We start from the raw sequence: 16,389 nt of genomic DNA on the forward strand, positions 1-16,389 counted from the left end.
ACTCACAAGCCAATTAAAAGAAGCCCGGTTTCTGCAGGTTTTTTTCTGTGGGTTTGGCATGTCTGATTAAAACATCTATTTATAATTGATTAATCCTTTCTAAACTATTTATCAATGGAACGTTTATCAATGTGTGACCCAAGGTAAGATGTTTCATTAGATAAGAACTCAGCCATTTCTGGGCTTTCCAGTTGTTCTAATTCTTCTTGTCAGCAGTTGGGTGGGAAATACAGCTTTCCTCACTGGTTTTCTGTATTCCAGCAGCTGAGCCCAGAGGGCATAAAAATAAAATATGGTTAGTCCAAGTTTTTTTTTAGAATCCCTTAAAAAAAATTTAAAATGTTTGGATTGAGCTTTGGGGCAAAGTTTCAGGTTGGTTCTTATTTTATCCAAAGTGGTACTGGGGCCTGATCCTGTAAACACTTAGGCTCCAATTCTGAAATAAGCTCCACACAAGGAGACCCTGACACCTGCGCAGAGTTCTTTGTAGAATCAGGGCCATGTACAAATCCACACAGAGTCCCTTTAAAGCCTTAAATTCACACCAGCGTGTTTTCTCCCCAACGAATACAGAAGGAAATTGAATGTGTTATTCTGCTCTGCTGGTGGTGCCATTTTCCAGCACATCTTGTTTCCCCGCTGCCCGGCCATGCTGCTGTTTCTGCGTGACACCTCTGTTAACCACACTGCAGGTCATTAAATAGAAAGAATGTTATAGTTCTCACAACTTACGCCCAGCACTACCAACTCCAGGCGTTTAAAAATCCTGAGTCAGACCTCCCTCAAAGTCAAGAGACTTTTAAAAATAATACATTTTGGATTCTTTTTAATTTGCCTTCTGGTTTTTTATGCCTTGAGGGTTCATGTTTCAAACTTACCACCAGGAGGGCTAGAAACATATTTATTTTAAATGAAAGCTAAAATTCTCATGACTCCAGGAGCTGGAGCTTTAAAACAAACCAGCAAATATCATGAGATTCACACAAAAATCATGAGAGCTGGCAACATTGTAACACTGCTTGTTTCTCCTCTCCCTTCCCATCCTACCCCCTCTCCCCATTTCACTGGGTTTAGAGAGTGAAACTAGCCTGGTCTATTTCACTTTCTGGTCCTTGGCCACAATGCCTTTGGGTTTGCATTTCTAAGACTGGGGCTGGGGGTGGGGGGATTATTTAAATCTAACAAAAATATTTTCTCTGACATTTATCCAAAACTTGAAAACATTTATGTTGATATAAAGGTGTGGAAAAGTCTTTTCTCTTTTAACAAAACCTAAATTTGGGGCTCAGAAGTAGATTATAATGCTAACAATGGCACAGGTGCTTTTCATCCAGGGATCTCAGAGCTCTTTGCAGAAGAGGGTGTGTATCATTATCCCCATTTTACAAACAGGGTGAAGCACAGAGAGGTGAAATGACTGGACCAAGATCACATAAGGATTAAAAAGCAGAACTGGAAATAGAAGCCAGGCATCCTGCTTCTTCCCCTGGTGCCCTGGCCACAGGAACCCTGCCTTTTATAACAGTGAGTGACCCCTTTCTGCAATTAGGTGCTCTAAATGCAATGTCAGCGTGTGGGACGAGATGTGCAATCAGTTATTTTAATCACTGTGATGACCAAGTGGTGTGGACAGCATGTGTCACTTGCCCTCTCAGCACATCTGTGCCACTTGCATCTTGTCCCTTCAAATCGTTACATAGTGTCATTGAACTCAATGGGATTGCTCTCCTACTTATTGTTACTCGTGTGAGTAAATGTTTGTAGATTGCAGGTCTTGGTAATTGCATAACATGGGCACCTTTGTTCCATTGTCCCGCTCATTACCTAACTGGTTAATGAACTGCAGTAAGCTTTTATCTGGACGTCCTTTCTGCAAACAATTAAAACCTGATTTACTGCAAAGACTAGAGAGATTTAACTCAAGATTTTACAGAGAGGTCAGTTTTATCTGATGAGTTTATGGACACTCATAAAAACAGTAAGAATTTTTAATGTGCCCTTCATTAAATACCAGACTTGTTTTATTAATAGCACAAAAATGCAGCAGATTTACCATGGAGAACCTCCTCCACCTCCATTAAGTTAATGCTCAGTGTCCTCCTGAAATACACATAATTAGGCTTGGCAGAATCCGATTTTTACTTTTTTATAATCTTGACAGATCATATTGATGTTTATTTTTAAGCATTTTTTTCCATTTTTATCAATTTAAATGTTCACAGCTACAGAAAACTGTGGAGGAGACAGACAATGGGGGGGTCAAGACAATAATTAATGACAATAGACGTTGAGAGTCAAAAAAAAAATAAGGCTTTGTGACCGCTAACACACACATTCTCGACATCACGTGTCAAAATATACAAAGTGAATTTTCGTAAGACACACTCGGTAAGTTCTCAAGCAGCATTTTGATTTGCCTGATTGTAAATTTACTTTTGTCTTTTACTTTTACTTACTTTGCCTGATTGTAAATTTTGATTATTATTGATGGCAATATTATTTGTCACTTTGTGTGTGTACATGGACCGTCATTTAGGGATAAAAATCTAATCCTTCCCAGCCAACACTGAACAGAGGACAAGACAGCTCCTCTGCCACCCCGCGGGGGCTAAGGAAGGATGATTTGTTATGGAAAGACTTTGTTATCCCCCCAGAAGTGGAATACAGGTGACCCACCAGGAGGGCTGAGGCATGAAGAGGAGACTGCAGCTCCTGGAGTGATTGGGGTCCACAGGAGGGACAATGCCAGATGAGGGCACAATCCATCGCTGGAGCTAATCCCCAGAATGGCCAGTAGGAGGTGCCACCAGAGGTGGCAGAGGACCCTGGGACAGTACCTAAATGCTATATCTATTCAATTACATCCCTCTCCCCAGACCCTCTGTATGTCACTTGTCTTCCTAGATTTTAAGCTGTCCTGGGAAGGGAACTAGTGGTTTCTTATTACTTATTATTTTTATTACAGAAGTACCTAGAGACCTCCGCGGGTATCAGGCCCCAATATGGGAGGTGCTGTACAAATGCAGAGTGGGAGATGCTCTCTTCCCTGAAGAGTTCACATTCGAAATAGACAAGTCAGGGAAAAGGTGAGAAGAGAAACGGAGGCACAGAGAGTTGCCCAAGGTCACATGAGGAGGCAGTGACAGGGCCGGGAAGGGAACCCTGGTCTCTTGAAGTGCATTTTACAACCATGGCTCTTACTTAAAATTTTTGCCTTTTGCTGCACAGAAGCAGAACTGCTGACCTATGTGTCATAGACTCCATACTGCTAACAGCTGATGGAGAATGGCCAGGGCTTTTGGAGCAGGAGGCTCTGAATTCCATCCCCATTATTAATATTAGTATTATTTTATTTTAGTACCCTAATTATGGGCCTTGGCTCCATTGTGCTAGGCACTGTACAAACAGAACAAAAATACATTCACTTCCTCAAAGAGTTTACCGTGTAAGGGCAAGAAAAGAGACACACAATGGATACAGACAGAAGGCGAAAAATGAGATGATGAGAGAAATGTTGGCCTGAAGCTGCGGGTGGGTGGAGTGCTGACCATGAGGTTCCTTAGACTCTCTCGTATGCAGACGTCAGAGCTCAATGTCCAGGTTCCATAACCAGAGGATTGCGTCTGTATCGAAGGTTGCTAGGTGCTGCTAAATGCCCTCCAGATGGCAAGTTGGGCATCAGTCAGCCAGAGTTTGTAATAGGCTGGATTCATCTGCCGCAGCTGTCCAGGTGGGCTTAGCAGCCATGGTATCTCACTGAAGGGCTGGTAGGGCTATGCATGCTAGCACGTACAGACTGGAGGTTAGAGTATAATTAAAGAAGCCACTACAAATATGAGTGGCTGAACTCAGCTCCACGTTAACAAGCTGAGTGTGGCAGCTGACCCCAGGCCGCACAGCAGTGGAGCAAATGCCAGGGCCAATACAGGTGTATGAGGGACTGAAGGGTCTGCTGACCTGGAGGTTCCCAACAGTTGTTGTATCCAGGCAATACAGGAAGAGATCTTCATTTTCAGGCCTGGTATGTTGAGTTTTACTCCCAAGTACCTGACAACTGGTTGGAATGGAAGTTGGGATGGAAGTAACTGTCCTTATACATGAGCCAAGTTGGGTCAATAGGCAAGATGATTGTTTAGAAGGAAAGTACTTGTCACTGTCTTGGTTTCATTGAGAATTCGTCTCCATTACTGGAAGTAAGTAGTCAGAATGTCTGTCTTCGCTGTGCTCCCTTTCAATCTTATGGAAATTGTTTCCACTGTCAGCAGTACAGATGTCATCGTCATACGCATGTGTCTCAACATGCATTTCAGGAAGGTTGCATGTGTATATACTCAACAAAAGGGGAGCCAAATCTATCCCTTGTGGAGGGCCGTTGCCAAGATGTTTAAGGTGACTGATTTTCTCCCCAGCTTGCAGGATGAAACGTCAGTTGCCAATCATTGCTTGGATGAACTGCACTGTCAGCCTGAAAGGAATAACTTGCAGCAGCTTGGCAGTCTGCCTGAGGTGTCACACCATGTCGTAGGCCACCGTCAGATCAACTTTCTTTCCTGTGTCCTGAGTCAGACTAAAGCATCAAACTTTGGGTGCATCATCCCCTCCTGAACCAGCCAGAACGCAAAGCATCTGACCATCAATTACCTCATTGATCTGCATCAGGATTAGTCTGCCCATCGACCTGTAGGTAACCTGCAGCAGAGCAATCGGTCGACAGCTGTTTGGGTCAGTCAGTGGGTTCCCTGGCTTAGGAACAGCTATGACCTCTGCTCTCCACCAAGCTTTTGAGATGCTGCAGTCATGCTTACCATGGTTCAGAAATCGAAGCAGCCAGATTTTGGTGACTGGCCCAAAGTGAAAAACGAACTCATTGTGGATGTTTCTTGTCAGGCTGCAACTGAGGTATAACAAAGTTGAGCTCTTGGTGTGTAAAAGAAGCCATCAGGTTCATGTCCACACTCAGAGCCTGCCATCTCTTAGCAACCATCATTTTAACTGCATGTCTGAAAATCTTATCTCAATTAGGAGCTCTGCCATTGGCCACCAGCTGGGATGCAATGGATTTTGCTGTGACTGGATAGTCCCTCTTGCCCAGACTAGAATCTCTGCTCACTCTCAATAGTTTGCCAGGCTTTGTAACGGGAATGCATGAAGTTCAATTTGGAAATTCTTTCCATTGCTCTTGCCTGGTTTGATATAGAAGGTGAAAAAGGTCTCTACTTTTGTCAGAAACCTCCTGTTCATTCTTGGAGGATTTAAATTCCTGATATAGTCTGGTCGCATCAGGTGATCATCCAGGAATGAATTGTTGATGAAATCCCCAAGATATAGATTTCTTGGATGCAGATAGAACTTTATGGCAGAAAGCTTGGTAGATGGCACTGATATTGTTCCGATGATCTGATTTCAAGTCTTTACCCACACGAGACTCCAACTCTGATTGGGACAGATCCCACTTTGCCTTCTGGAAATTCCACTGAGGGCCTCTCCAGCTAAACCTTCTTTTCTCGGGTAGCAAAGAGGTCCAAATGCAAGCCCTAACAAATCCAAAGTAATCTTCTTCGGCCCCTCTCAGGCCAAGCTACAACTACTTCTCCAGCTGGATTCCCCTCAGGCACTCAGGCCATTTACCTCTTCCCTGCTCCCATTTACAAGATCTATACCAGAACTTCTCCCAGGGGAGCCTAATCTGATCCCTAGGGGTTTCTTCTACCCATTTGTGGGCCCTAACTCAGGGCTTCTCCACACAGGAGTCTATTCTGTTCCCCATGGGTTTCTTCTACCAGATCTCTCTTTCTCACTCCCTTCCCTGGAGCCTATTGATACTAGCTCTGTCTCCCTTCCCAGGGACTCTGACAGATCTCCTGGGGCTCTGTCTCACTGTCAACTCCAAGCCCTCAGTCAGGCCTACTCCCCACAGAGGCCCACTCCACCTGCTGTGGGCCCCTTCCAGCCTGCAGTCACTGCAGGGCCTCTCCAGCGAAAGCTTCTTTTCTCTCTGCCTTCCTTCTAAGCAGCTTTTTCTTTAGACTGTTCCAGCAGCCACCTTCTAGCTCAGCTGCTCCATTACTAATTAGCTAAAGGGGTGCCACCTGGGGCACCTGATTGCTCTCAGGGGTAGCTCAATGGGTCTTCATGGAGCAATTGGGCCCTAACTCTCCTGAAGGGCCATTGGTCCCATGACACGACCCCATTAGATGATGACTCCGTCGGGCTGTATTTGTCTTCAGCTTTTTACAAGGAGAACTCGAGCTCCCATTGTGCATATCATGTACTTTAGGTTTGCCTTTTGCAACTGATGGAAGGGTGGAGGGGGTGACACATGAAGACCAATAGACTTGCTGCCCTCAGTGGCCTGCTGTATCCCAGCAACGGAGCTGATATCCTGAGGCCAAGCTGCCATCCAGAGCTGCTCTGGCTGTGGAGACTCAGATGTGGTGAGATGGAAAACACAATCTCATGTTTAAAGCCCCTTGTCTGTATCATGCAGATGTCCCAGGAGCGAGACAAGAGACGGGATTGTTCGTGAGGTCAGATAAAAGCTGTTTCCACAAGAGTGCCCCGGAAAGGTGGGTGGCTTTCTGGAGAATGGCTCCAGCCCAAGGGGAGAGAGAGACTGAATGAATGACACCACAAGTTGCACAGGATGCCATAGCAATGGCCAGGGATGCCCAAGCTTTGCCCAGCGGAGTCACGCTGGCAGTCGGCAAGCTTGAGGGGGGCCACACCTAACTTGGGTATCTATTTGCATAATTATTTTAGCCAGAATAAAGGCACTGAGGGGTGCTTGGGTGGAATACAACTGAAATTCCTCTCCTGTACATGTAATCTCACCACAAAGTCCCCACACACCAATAACACATGTGCTGCCTAGAATAAGAATGGGCCAGATTCTGCTCTCACTTAGAACAGAGTCAATCCAGAGGATCTGCGCCAATGCGAATGGAGCCACTCCAGATGGACACTGGTGAACCGAGGGTAGAATTTGTCTGATTACCTGTCTGCATGGATTCTAATGGGGAAACGCTGTTTTTTCATGGTAGATAAGAATGCTGATTTACTTTCCCCGTTCCTTTTCAAAGTGTTGCTTTTGTTTTCTCTTCATGACTTTTGAAAGCCTGGTTCATCTTTATTCTTTTGGCAATTCTAAGTGCTTAGCCCACAATTTTGTGAGACTTGTAAATAAATATATATGTATTTGTTTTTCCCTTCACTTTGTGGCTGTAGCTTTTAATCTCTGAAGGAGTAAATGGGATGAAGGGAATGTCTAAATCTAATTGGATCATCTCCAAAGCATGCTACCAAATGTCTTAGAGGGAACTCAGCAGGAGATAACCCTGAGACCTAGATCTGTTTAAAAGAAAAAGAAAGATTCTTTAGGTAGCAGTGATAGTGTGTGACATTCTGTACCATGGGGGAACACACTGTAGCCCCCATATTCCTCATTTATATATCATTGTGATCTTGCATATAAAGCAGGCCATGTGAGGTATCAGGGGAAAGGTTACGATCTGGTAAAAGTCACTGTTCTATCTAAATATGTATATCATTAATGCATATGAAGTTATGAGATTGTGTTGTATGGTTGTCAGTAAAACGTGCTGTAAATTGGGGAATCAGCCAGATATTAGCTTCCCAGAGACAATAGCAAGGAAAGTAACCAACGCCCAGGTGGGTGTCAAAACAACCAACAGCCATTGTCCAGCAAGGGAGTTACAATTCAATGACTCACCTGCATAAGGCCACACCACGGGAATTGCTCAACCTTGCCTGGGGACTCAGCAATGCCCACCAGGAATTCCTGGACTTGTATTCTCCAAGCACATGGGACTGAAGGTAGAAAACAGAACACAGGGGCCCCATGCTTAGCCTTTCTCCTGCCCCCACTTATGCTACAAGGACCCTGAGAAGACTTAAGACTCCAACAGAGGAGATTTGCCCAGGTTTCAAGGGTGAAATCTGTGTACTATGAACTGCAGTATCCAGTGGGGTGAGAAAAACTGCTTAATCTAGAAGTTGTCCAGTCTAATAGGGTTGAGAGTTTAGACTGCGTCCTTATATTTTCTTTTCTTTTGGTAACCACCTCTGACTTTATCGCTTATAGTCACTTAAAATCTATCTTTTGTAATCAATACATTTGTTGAACTGTTTATCTTTACCAGTGAGTTTGCCTGAAGTGTGTGGTATATCTGCTCAGGTTTTGCAAAGGCTGGGGTATGTCCACTTTCCATCGATGAAGTGGTGAACCAATTAATAAATTTGCGCTACTCATCTAGAGCAGTGCAAGATGGTATATTTCTGAGGTACAACACTGGGAACTGGGGGGGATTTGGGCTGGTGCTTTACTCTGTGTGATTCATGAGTGGCTCTGGGAGCATTCATGCAAGCTAGCTGGGTGTAGGGTTCCACGTGCTGTTGTGCTGGAGGGGTTTGCTGCTTGTCACTAACAAGGCATTGTAGAAACAACCCAGGCTGGAGAGAGTAAAGGGGGTACAGCAGTCCCACAGTCTCAGGCTGCACCCTGGGGATCAAGTCACATAGTGTATAATACATTTTACAGAAAATCCACCCAATTCCCTTGGAATCACAATCTAATAGTACTGGAGGCCTTACCAGCATCATCCTCTGGTATCAAATTACTGACTTCATTGTGCGTGGTGGTAGGATTGAATGATTTGTTTTATTTTGGGGCTGTCCAATCTGACAGTTAACCCACTTTTGAGCTAGTAGAGTCGGTCTACACCATTTGGTCTGAGTGTATCCTTCATAGAAAGTGCTAACCATGGGATCAGTTATCCAGAACATCTCAGGACATTTTAAAAAATCCACAGGGCCTGCCAAACAACCAAACAGTCCCGTATCAAATCTGTGGCTACCTAGAACTGGTTGTTACTGTATTGCACAACAGGATTTACTTACACCCATGCATAGGGCAAATTCTGCACCTGCCTGAGGCTTGCTGTTTGGAGGGGGCCATGCCCTCCCGGCCCCACAAACTTCACCCGCGATTATAGCTGCATAGTGGCTGTTGGAATGGAGCCCAGACCTTCCGGTATCAAAAGCGCAAGTCTGTACCACTTCAGTGAAACAGTCATTAGCACTCAGGTTTATAACGATAGCACACAGCTGAGCGGTTTGGGATCCCAGCAGTACAGGGCAGCGATGCACATACACATTAGCCAGCTCATTTCAATGCACAGTTTTCCCTGGGGATCACCAAGAGAGCAGAACCTTGCAGGTAGGCCTGAGACTAGCCCAGCGATAGCAGAATTCCTTCAGTGCAGGACAATGCAAGTCCCCTCCATTAGCACAGGGATCAAGGAAGTGACTGATTTTATTGCAGGCTCTGGAAGGGTGCAAAGAGCAGGGGGATCGAAGATGTGGGGTTTGCACACCCCGTCAGAGGGCCTTTGTGAAAGAAGCTGGTGAGTGTCAACCCAGTTCCTAGCGGGAGATGTAAGCACATAAACAAAACCACCAACACACCTGGCACTAATTGGTCCCCTTATTGGCAATCTCAACAGACAGACCAGGACTACCCGGGCCAGGGCCACAGAGGCTGGGCTCCCCTCTCAGCTACAGAGGTGCTTTGCAATGTCACAGAAACGCACACTGGCAGGGGAGGAAGTTTACGTGGCTCTTTTCTGTGCTGACCTGAGATAGTGATGACGAGAGGACTTCAGTCTCCTGGGCCATCAGTGCAGACCCTCCCATCAGCCTCGTGGGGTGAAGGCTGCCCTAGTATGGAGTGGGTCCCTTTGTTTGTTAGCTTGGGGGATCAATTTGGTGCTGATGAAAGGTGCTGGGTTAACACCCTTGCTGCGTGGGGGCCTGATCCTGATCTCTCTTGCACCAGATTTGCCCCATTGTAACTCCACTGGCTTCAACCCAGTTACTCCTGATTTACACCCAGGCTGAGAGCAGAACCAGGCCCTCAATCATCTCTTCACCCTGAAAAAAGGAGCAGTGTGAGCAGCAACAGCAGCAGCCCAAGCTTCTTCCAAAAAGCCCTTCACTGCCTGCCAGGAGTTCATCTCAGGGCCCAGACCAAACCCTTCTACTCCACCTCTAACCAGGGTCTTTTCACATCCCACTGTCTAGGCTCGGAGCTTTGCAAAGCTGTGATTCTCTTTTTCTTCTTTTCACATTTGCTGTGTTTGCGGTTGTAATGTGTTAAGCTTGAGCTGCAGCCTGGCTAATTAAATTTGTCTGAATTAGTATGGATCGTCACTCGCTGCCGTACCGAAAAGAATTCTCTTCTGTGGCCACATACTCACCACATCCCTAATCCCTCATTTCCATAATTGTAAGCACACGTTGTTGAAAGAGTGTAACCCATCGCAACAAGGTTGCTTTAAATACGTTGATTAAATTTGGGGATTATTATGTAAATACAATTTAAATAAATTATAAAGAAAATCTTCAGCAGCCCTTTTATCTATTTATTGTGGTGAGTTCAAGAATCAAAGTGAATTCAGAGGGTTTTAAGACCAGAGGGGACCATTCTGGTCACCTGGTCTGAGCTGCATTCTCCGGCCAGTGATCCTTGTATCAAACCCATAACTTCTGGCTGAGCTAGAGCATCTCTTTCAGAAAGGCATCTAGTCTTGATTTAAACACTTTGTGTGATGGAGAATCCACCCCATCTCTAGGTCCGTTGTTGCAATGGTCAAGTGGACTCAGGTGTTTAGATGTTTGGAGAACGTGACCATATCTGTCCACCCTCCACCATATCCACTGAGCTGGGAGCCAGTGATTATCTATGACTGGACCCTTGCTGCCCCAACATGGGCTGGGACACAGAGAGGGTAAAGGGAGCCCTTCTACCTCCTTGCACACTGACCCAGAGGGCACCTAAATCCTGCTGCCTGTTCTCCCTGAGTACAAGACACGGGAGAATAGTAACACGAGCCGCTACTGCTAAACATCCTACCAGGGGTGTGGCCCAGCATGGCTCGGCCCCACACCTGGCACTTCTGCCAACAGGTAGGAAGAGTACCTGCACCTTTGTAAAGCCAGCTCAAGGGACACGCCCCACATGGCAGCAGATAGTGCTGGGCACTTTGCACAATTGGGCCCTCTGTGCACAAGGGAAGTTAGTACCCAGGAGGAACAAGAGGACACTGACTGGAAAGATGGCCTTGTGTTAGGCTGAGTCTGAAGTGTCAGATCTGACCCTGCCACATCATATGACCTTGGGCAAGTCCCTTCATTATATTGTTTTTGTTGTTATCCCTCTCTGCCTTGGTTCCCTGTCTATAAAATGTGGTTGAGAAAAATTCATTGAGAGTGAAAGGTTGTTCAGTGGCAGGGGCATCAATGAATTACAGTAAGGAGGGAGAATGGTCTAGCGCTTCAAGCAAGAGGCTGTGTTCTACTCCCACCTTGGCCCCTGGTCCATTGTGCAACCATGAGCAAGTCTGGTTCCCCTCTTGTGACATATTTAATATCGTTCAACCCTAGATCTCAAAGGGCATCGTTATCCCCATTTTACAGATGGAAAAACCGAGGCACAGAAGGCCAGATTTTCAAAGGCATGCAGGTGCCTAAAGAAACGGATGGGCACCTGGTGGGAATTTGAAATCAATGGGAGTTAGGCACCTAAGTTGCTTAGGGACTATTGTAAATCCTACTTGGCACCTGTCTGCATCTTTAGGAGCCTGCCTGGAGAAATGAACACCCATTGCCCAAGGTGAGTCAGAAGCAGAGCTAGGCATAGAACCCAGATGTCCTGATTCCTTACTGTGAGACTGTTGTCTTCCTGTTAACCTGTACCTCCCTCCGTCAGGGGGCTAGGACGCTAGATTCTTTAAGGTTTGTAAAGTGCTTTGAGATCCCCAAAAGGAAATATAAAGCACTGTTATCATGCTGGCAGAGCGAGAGCTCATCAACACCTTGCACATAACTAGAACCTTTCATTTCAGGACTTCAAAGTGCCTTATACATAGTCTTGACAGAATTAGATTTATATATATATATATATATTCACATATAATTTCAATGGATAATATCAGTGTTAATTTTAAGCTTTTTCCCCTATTTTTATCTATTTAAATTTTCACAGTTATTGGAAATTTTGTTGCGAGTCAGACAATAATTATTCACTGTTGATGTTGAGGTGTAAAAAGTTAAAGCTCAGAACACCATTACAACACAAATTGTCAACGTAGCATGTTAAAATATACAAAGTTAATATCCTTCAATCAAACTCCAATACATTCTCAAGCAGCATTTTTCATACTGTGCCTGTCTGTACATTTCAATTACTGCCAATAAAAATATTTTCTCGTCAGATTTTTGTGTGTAGGATGAAATCAACATTCACCAATTAAAAACCTAATATTTTCAAGCCTCCTTACACACAATTTAGCTTCAAACTGCCCTTGGGAACTAGGCTGATGTTATTAGCCCCATTAGACAGAGGTATATACTGAGGCACAGAGAGGCTGGGTAACAGCCTGTCAGCAGCAGAACGGGGAGCAGACCCAAGAGTACAGTCTGCCAGCTCCTGGCTCAGACCCTTAGAACACACATTACTGCCTCTAGGTGAAGCCACTTTAATATGGTTCCTACTGAAACAGCTGAGGGTGTCAGACAAACCTTGGGAGCCCACATGGGCTTTGCCCCCACAAACTGCAAGCCACAGGCAGGCAGGCAGCCTGAGTTGCAAAGTAATGAGCTCTATAGCTTGAGCCCCTGAGGCAGGGAGTCTGCATTTTGTTTATAAACAGAGTGATTAACAGATGATTCAGATAAGAAAGGGCTGTTAGGAAGTTTCCTAAAGTTAAATGATCTGTTCCAAGCTTGGTGAACTGCAAAAAGTAAGTAGCCTAAATGATAGAAAGTAACTGTAGATTTTTCAACAATTGTTGGATTCAAGGGGTAGTAACAAAGTTACTAGTATCATTTTTTAGAAGATAACCAAATTTTTAGACAAAGGAAATGCAGTAGACCTAATCTAGCCGGATGTCAGTAAGGCATTTGACACTGTTCCACATAAGAAATGATTAGTTAAATTGGAGAAGATGGGGATTAACATGAGAACTGAAGGGTAGATAAGGAACTGGTTAACAGGGAGACTACAGTGGGTCATACTGAAGGGTGAACTGTCAGGCTGGAGGGAGGTCACTAGTGGAGTTCCTCAGGGATCAGTCTTGGGACCAATCTTATTTAACATTTTTATTACTGACCTTGGCACAAACAGTGGGAGTGTGCTAATAAAATTTGCAGATGACACAAAGTTGGGAGGTATTGCCAATATGGAGGAGGACCAGAATATCATACAAGAAGATCTGGATGACTTTATAAACTGGAGTACTAGAAATGAAATTATATTTAATAGTGCAAAGTGACAGAGGAGGAGAAAGACCTGGGTGTATTTGTTGATCACAGGATGACTATGACCCGTCAATGTGATGTGGCCGTGAAAAAGGCTAACATGGTCCTGAGGTGCATCAGGTGAGGTATTTCCACTAGAGACAAGGAAGTGTTAGTACCATTATACAAGGCACTGGTGAGACCTCATCTGGAGTATTGTGTGCAGTTCTGGTCTCCCATGTTTAAGAAAGATGAAATCAAACTGGAACAGGTGCAGAGAAGGGCTACAACGATGATCTGAGGAATAGAAATCCTACCTTCTGAGAGGAGATTCAAAGGGCTTGGCTTGTTTAGCCTAACCAAAAGAAGGCTGCAGGGAATAAATACCAGGGAGGGAGAGGAGTTATTTAAGTTAAGCACCAATGTGGATCCCAGAACAAATGGATAAAAACTGGCCATCAACAAGTTTAGGCTTGAAATTAGGTGAAGGTTTCTAACCATCAGAGGAATGAAGTTCTGGAGCAGCCTCCAAAGAGGAGCAGGGGATGGGGCAAAAAATCTAACTGGCTTCAAGACGGAGCTTGATAAGCTTATGAAGGTGATGGTATGACAGGACGGCCTACAATGGTATGCGGCCCATCGGCAAGTGCCTGTGGCAAAAATCCCTAACAGGTGGAGATAGGACACTAGATGAGGCAGGCTCTGAGTTACCACAGAGAATTATTTCCCAGGTATCTTCCTGGTGTATCTTGCCCACATGCTCAGGGTCTAACTGATCATCATATTAGTGGTCTGGAAGGAATTTTCACCCAGCAGAGACCCTGGTAGTTTTTTGCTTCCTTTGCAGCATGAGACATGGGTCACTTGCAAGTTTAAACTAGTGTAAATGGTGAATTCTCTGCAACTTGAAGTCTTTAAACCATGATTTGAGAACTTCAGTAACTCAGCCAGAGGTTAGGGGTCTGTTACAGGAGCGACTGAGTGAGTGAGGTTCTGTGGCCTGCAACGTGCAGGAGGTCAGACTAGATGATCATGATGGTCCCTTCTGACTTTAGTAAGAGTATCCGAGTAAGAAGATACATGACAATTTTAAACCTAACCGTTGTCCCTTAAGTGACTTGCCACAAGATGTCAGATCATGTTAGTATTAGAAATGAGTGCGTCTAATATTTATTTACTTTTCTTTCTTGATATAGGAATTTGATACAGTGCTCCTGTCAGCAAATGTCTAAGTTATTATCTGAAAAAAATATTTGAGTTTTCAGTTGCCTAAGTAGCCCCTGGAATCACTGTTAAAGTCCTCCCACCCCCAAAAAATCTGAAATGGCACCCTTATGGACAGGCACGGAATTCCGCCCTCCCCCCCCCACAATTTACGGCCCCGTTGGCTTGACTGGAGCCACTGTCCCAAATACAGAGGTCAAACTACACCTGTGGGGGCCCACCAGCTAGAGCAGCTGAGTACAGACCATCTAATTGCCAGCTGGAGTTGCGCCAGCCCAGTCATGCATTAAGAGACCTCATGGCAGACTCCACCAATGGGGTTAATCAAGTTGTGGCTACAGTCCCAGCCGGACGCAGAGTAAGTGGCTACACCTAGAGGGATTGGCCGTTTTTTCCCTGTAGTGGTTATTAAGCAATCCACATTCTGTGCATTTAGTATTCAAGAATAAACATGACATGCTCCAACAGCCCATTTAAAGTCTAATGACCACAGTGTTATCTGCACGGAGATACCAGCCCATACTCAAAAGGTAAGAGGCCATCGCACAAGGAATGGATGGGAGAGAATTGATTGTAATCAATTACAGGCAGCATCTGGGCTTCACAAAAGCAGCAGCAAGGGCCCAATTCTGCTCTCAGCGACAGCTGTTCAACTTTGGTGGGGTAAAGGAACAGGTGTAGCAGATGATTTAAAGTTCTCCCCTTAGGAAGGATTAGTCAATTGCACACATACAAAACGGGAAATGATTGCCTAGGAAGGAGTACTGCAGAAAGGGATTGGGGAGTTATAGTGGATCGCAAGCTAAATATGAGTCAACTGTTGCAAGAAAAGCAAACATCGTTCTGGGATGTATTAGCCGGAGCGTTGGAAGCACACAAGAAGTAATTCTTCTGCTCTACGCAGCACTCATAAGGCCTCAGCTGGAGTATTGTGTCCAGTTCTGGGCAACACACTTTGGGGGAAAATGTGGACAAACTAAGTAGGTCCGGTCCAGAGGAGAGTGACAAAAATTATTAATGATCTAGAAAACATGACCTGTGTGGAAATATTGAAAAAATTGGTTTTGTTTAGTCTGGAGAAGAAAAGACTGATGGGGGGGATGACATAATAACAGCTGTCAAGTACATAAAAGGTTGTTATAAAAAGGAGGGTGATAAATTGTTCTCCTTATCCACCGATGATAGGACAAGAAGTAATGAGCTTAAATTGCAGTGAAGGAGATTTAGGTTAGACAGTAGGAAACTGTAAGGGGTAGTTAAAACCTGGAACAACTTACCGAGGGAGGTTGTGGAATCTCCGTCACTGGAGGTTTTTAAGAACAGGTTAGACCAGGGGTCGGCAACCTATGGCAAGTGTGCCAAAAACGGCATGCGAGCCGGTTTTTAATGGCATGCTGCTGCCTGCCAGGCTGGCAGCAGGCTGAGTGGGGCCGGCGGCTGGGACCCTGGCAGGGAGCCATTAAAAATCCTGCCCACCCCAGCCCACTCTTCTCTGCCCCCTCCCCACCCCCACCCCCCCCACGGGGGCAGGGTGAAGAAGCTTGGTTCTGCCGGCTGCTGCTGCAGGGCAGGCAAATTCCCCCTCCCCCACCTCTTCCCCCAGAGTGCTGGGGTCCTGCCCCTCCTCCTCTCCCTCCCTGCCACCCATCAGCTGATGGCCCTTGCGAGGGAGGGGGAGAAGCAGAGCTGCAGGGTGCTTGCTGCTCCGGGGAGGAGGCGGAGAAGAGGTGGGGACAGGGCCGTGGCGATGGGGGGTGGAATCAGGGCATATCCCCTCCAGCCCCCTGCCGTGAGCCACTCTGGGCAGGGGGCTGGGAGCACCCCCACGACCCTAGCCCACACCCCCAGCCC

The sequence above is a fragment of the Lepidochelys kempii genome, chromosome 13, assembly GCF_965140265.1.
Source record: "Lepidochelys kempii isolate rLepKem1 chromosome 13, rLepKem1.hap2, whole genome shotgun sequence".
Taxonomy (NCBI): domain Eukaryota; kingdom Metazoa; phylum Chordata; order Testudines; family Cheloniidae; genus Lepidochelys; species Lepidochelys kempii.